The following is a 5,779-nucleotide window of genomic DNA, read 5'->3' as shown; positions in this document are numbered from 1 at the left end:
ACTCCGCTGTCTCCGAATAACCGTCGTCCAGTGAAAGAACCTAGTGTTGCGATCACCCTTACGTACCCACTGTACACGAGATTTCAGTCGCCAGAAGATCTCATGCTGCCGTAGCAACGAGTGGTGAGTCGCTAGCAGCCCTCAAAGGGATTCTTTTGGAAAGAAAAAAATGCAAGAATATGTAGATCTTTTTCTCTTTCTCGTCCTTGATGTTTGTCTTCTCAATGGGATAGGTGCCTCCTAGGAACATAAGATCCAAGATATATATCTTAGGGTTTCATATCGATGGATTTATGTAGGAGTGTAGTGGGGATCTAGCCTAAATAATTTAATGCTCCACCCATTATAGATCCCATTAACCAATCCAAGCCTATACCAATGCTCATTACATCATATAACTTAGACAATATGGCCCAAATTAACAATATGATCGCAAATTAATTTTAGGTTCCTTAAATATTCATTGAGACAATAATTTAGCTAGTATAATGTAATAAAATAATAAAACTATTCTATACTTGATGGAAGTCTATCTTTATGAGAGATTCCAACATAAAGGGCTTAGATCCAATGTATTTGTTAAGCATGCTGAAAACATGGGTCTTTTGATGTGCTTAGTTAGTGGAGCATTGTTTTGTAAAATATGTTTTGGATGCAATAAAGTATTTTTTTCATTATTTTCTTATTAGAATATCATATTTGTGCACATATGGTTGCATGTAAATATTGTTTAAATGAAAAACTTAAGTATAAAAGTATTGTTTATATTATAATTGACATCATAGTTAGTCTTGAGATATAAAGTTTAAGTTGTGATATAAGTTTAAAACTGTTGTAAGTGTAGCAACTTTTATTTGAAAGCATAAAGAGGTTTTATTTGATATCATAAGAGATAGACTGATGATAAACTTTGCATGGTTTTTTTTGTTGATCACATAAAGATACAAACTTTAATCTATAAGCACTACATTACTAAGATCCATATCAATGAGATTACTAACATTTATAACCATATAATGGTCTTATATCAATAGAAGATGTAAAGACTGTTATGATTCGATGTTAGTGATTTTGTTAGACTGGATTCCGACTTAAGATGTTATTCATTCAATATATTTACATATATAGCCGCATGAGGTAAACTTAGCCCGAGAGTCATTTTCAAACTATATATATACATATGTAATAAATATTTATTTTTTTAAAACCAAAGTCTCAATCAAAGTCACCCAAGTGGAAGAATGTTGAAGTTTCTCATAAAGGTGGACTTCCATTGATCAAAGATTGGTTTTATTATTTTATTGCATTATATGAGCAAAGTTGTTATCCAAATAAATATTTAAGGAGCCCAAAATTAATTTATGATCATATTGTTAATTTCGGCCCTATTATTTTAGTTATGTGGTGTAGTAAGTGTTGGTGTAGCCTTGGGTTGGTTTATGGGCTCTATAATGGGCGAACTATTGATATTATATTATTTGGGTTATTTCTCCACTCCACTTCTATATATAACTGTCTGCCACAGAACCCATATACTTCAATCTTTTTTTGATTATTTTTATATAGTTTTTGCATTCTAATCTTCTATATAGTGTTCATGAATATCCCACTAAACCCTTACGACCTAAGGAGATAAAAGTTGCTAAAATGCCCTAAAAAGAAGCACTCGAGTGTTATAGAAATTAAGCACCCCTAAAATCGATGTGACACATGGGATAGCTAGGGAATCAACATGTAATGTAGTGGGATCAAGTGCAAGGCCCATGTTGAAACTAATCTAAAACTAAACCAAAAGATCCATCATATGCACCATGAAAAATGGTAGTGGACTTAAAAATACTAGAGAGGGAGGGGGAATGCTTCTAATGAGGCTTAGTAAATTGTCGTCCACTAATGCACAGTGAATGCCAATTGAATAGGTGTTCAACGACTGTTCTTGAAACCTCGAGCCTTTCGGGCTCTAAAACTCAATGAACTCTTGAAACTTTCTACTAAGAGTGTACTATCATGAAGTGCAAAAGCAAATGGTCCAAATGGTGAAAGAATTAAGTTTTTAGTGCAGTTAATACTCAGATAATGCTTCCTATTGATGTGAGGTAATGTTATATGAGGTTGTGGGGGAAGATTTTAAGGTAGGAAGATTTAGGAGCTTTTGCTCTAGCCAGAGGTATAAAAAACACTCCTAATCACAGCCAATAGGCTGGTAACATGAATATAGATAGACAAATGCAAGTATCCTTGGGTCGGAACTTCTATTAGTGCGGGTGGATTGCCTTTTATCTTCTGAATTTTATTTTGTGGCTTACAAATAAATGAGCAAATGAAAATGAGAAGTACAAATAAATGATACAAAAATATAAACAAGAATGCTACAGTAAAGATTAAATTAAAAGGAGGGAAAGAAAGCTATATGTTTTTTTTTTTTTTGTTTTTGCTACACTGGGCGAGTCAGATTATACGAGTGCAGACACACCCAATAAAATTAGAAAACAAAATATTACAGAATGCCCTAGGTAACTCCTCTTCCCAGGTCCATAGGAAGAAAGCTATATCTAAGCATATGTGCAATCAAAGGGTTATGCTAATCATGCAATCAAGAAGCAACGAAAAGCAAAACATGCTCCCAATCTAAAGAGTTTGAGATCTAAGAACATATATCAATAATTACATGACAATCAAGTCAAGAGTGCTAAGATTAAGAGTTCATAATGGCTAAGATTAGCTCCTAGATAACTTAGATCAATTCAAGCACTAATCTTAGCTAAAAGGTAATGTGGCTTAGGGGTTAAGTGGATCATTTTTGGTTGTTCCAAAAATAGGTGCAGAAGTACTGGGACCTTGCCAACTACCCTACTTTAGATCTACGAGTAGTAGGGTTACTATTTCTTGGATTAAGCTTATTTTTACAAGCTAAAATTTGGTAAATAGGAGAGCATGTGGTCAAAATTTGGGCTAGATTTGCAATTGTTTGATTATAAGTCATGATGGGGGGCGAAATGGATCGTCTAGCCTACGGGTAAAAGGCCGCCCAGTTTTGGCCCAATAAACGCCAACACCATCTGGTTGAATCCTCAGTCCGGCACAGAACCAGCTCGGTTTCGGACTCCGCCAAAAGCTCCATCGACCTCAGATATTCGCCGACTCCCCCGACCAAGTTCGGGGTGCCTCCGATATTCGCCGACCCGTTCCGATCAAGCTCGGGGCGCCCACTACAGTAGTACGCCCCAACTCTCGAGCTCGGGGCGCTCCACCAGGCACACTTCGGAACACGAGGAGCAGAGCTGCCTTCGGCACTTGTCTGGCTGACCTCGCCAAATGCATGATGCGACCTCTCAACGAGCTCGGCCTCGCCAACAACCGCATCCATGTGCGCGCCTATGCCCTCCTACGTGGTCATACATTATAGCACCACCATGCCACGCTTCGATAGCTGGCCCTTGACAGTCAAAGGATGGCACCATGACTACTCTAGCCATACCCTGCTGTAACTGTCAACACCTTACCGTTCTCGAGAACGGACAACACCACACGCCACTAACCAGCCTTAACTACGCGTCATTCGGTTCAGAGCCACACCCTCTCATGATGAGGGCGGATAGTGCCTCTGCCACCTGGGCCTTTCCACCAAAACTATAAATAGCCCGGTCAGGTAACTTCTAAGGGACTTTTTGGTTGGACCAAATTTACTCCACTCTAACTTGATTGTCGGAGGGCTCTCGCCGGAAACACCGGTGATGCTTTGTGCAGGTCTGCTGCCGCTGTCGTGCAGGAGGTGACTAACGTCTTCTTCTTCCAACTACCAGCGGCTCCCCCGACTCCTCCGGCATGGTCACCTTTGGGCCGAATTTGAACCACAACAAGTCAAATGAGTCAAACTCGTTAGTCAATAAGGCTGGATTTGATTTCAATTATTGAGTTTGACACTTGGACTTGTACAATTGATACCAAATTAGTTAGATTTGGTTTATAAGAGATGACAAAAGTTAAGAGCCTATTTGGTACCATTCTGTTTCTTATTTTTTATTTTAAAAATAAAATCACAAAAGAGACAAACAAATGTTGGTGCTATTATTTTTATTTTCTATTTTCAAAAATTACTTTTATTATTTCTAAAAAATATTAAAGGTAAGAAATTCTTACTTTCGATATTATCAAAAATAAGAAAGTCATGCATTTTATTGCGGCTACCAACTCCACCTCTACTGCCACATTATTGCCTTCGCCATCCTTGCAATTATCGCCTCCATAGCCTCTACCATCATCACTACTATCTCCTACACTGTCACCGCCTTCACCACACCATCGTTGTCGTCATCACCTCCTCCATCTTATCAGTGAAGCCTGTTTCTCCTTTTCTTTATTCTCGTGGTGAGATGAAAGGAAATAGGCCAAAATGATCTGGTTAGATAAGTGTGCAAGTGTACCACTAACATCATAAGAATGAAGGAGAGAAATAAATGAGTTTGGTTGCCTTAAACTTCAAGGATTTTAACTAATGGAATTCTACCTAAGCTACTGAAAATTAAAAGCTAACTAAAGGAAAAATCAAAGATGAAAGATTAAACCAAATTGATAATTTCATGGATTTATTTTGCCAAGAGACCTTTTTTTCATTCTACAATTTCATATTTGTACATTTGCAGTCGTCGCATTTCTCTGCTAACCATTTGCATGTCTTTTCTCCCTTTCTCCACATGTCCTGGGGTTCACCGCCACTCTCATTTTCTTCTTTATCAATTACTAGCTTTGACGTCAAATTTTAAATTCTCCCAATAATTCTCACATTATATTATCCAGCAACTATCTTGGAACCAATTTTTTGTTAACACTGCTTGGTATTCATATTCATCCCATAGTACAATGGTATGCGGATTAAATGCATGCTTAGTTTTCTATGCATTCTTAACTTGCTCGGTCAGTTTCTTATAGCTTATGCTTAGCTTTTAAATCTTTTCTAATCGGCCTATACTCCTAGTTGACATCCCTTGATGGGCGTTACACCTTCACTGAGGTTTTTTGGCCCATCTTGTGGATAGCTTATTCTTGACCAGGGTATTCTAGTATTTGACCCTTTTTTTTCTTGTTGGAAGTAGTCAAGCTACTTTGAATGATGTCAAGCAACAACGATTTTGAGAACAGTTTATGTTTTGTCGTGTGTTACTTCTACAACACATGTCCAGGTTTCAATCTTCAATCAAGATATGGTGCAAACACATCCTTACCACCATATTTATGGCTACCACACCTTTGCTGCTATCATTGCTACCTTCACCATATAGCTCGCACCCTCCATCACCACCGGTCGTCGTAGCTTCTATCACACTATCACCATCATCATCAACACATCCACCACTATCAAAATCATCATATTTTATTTTTAAAAATAATTGGCTATGCTAAATATATTTATATTTCAAAAAATAAGGAAAAGCATAACATAATTTTTATTTTTATTTTTTTCAAAAATATAAAAATGAAAATGATACCAAGCGATATATAATGATGGTGTTTAGAATGATTTAGAGTGAGGTTCTTAACCTAGATTTGATGCATGGTTAACCTAGTCTAGGGTTTTGGACTTTTTGGATAGGTGTTAGAGGCTTGTGCACACTTATTTGATTTGCCGAAAATCTTAAAGAGCATAAAAGTCGAAAGGATGTCTTGATATGTCAATAACTGAATGCCATTGGTGTGAGTCGCAATAGTTTACAGTCGCAATAGTTGGTGTATTGCAATTTTTTTACCTTTTACCATCAAAATCCTGCTTGTTTGGTTTGCG

The sequence above is a fragment of the Phoenix dactylifera genome, chromosome 11, assembly GCF_051530095.1.
Source record: "Phoenix dactylifera cultivar Ajwa chromosome 11, Ajwa_hap1_PhDact_Kaust_v1.1, whole genome shotgun sequence".
Lineage (NCBI taxonomy): Eukaryota > Viridiplantae > Streptophyta > Magnoliopsida > Arecales > Arecaceae > Phoenix > Phoenix dactylifera.
The sequence above is the reverse complement of the archived record's forward strand: the minus strand, read 5'-3'. Positions refer to the sequence as shown.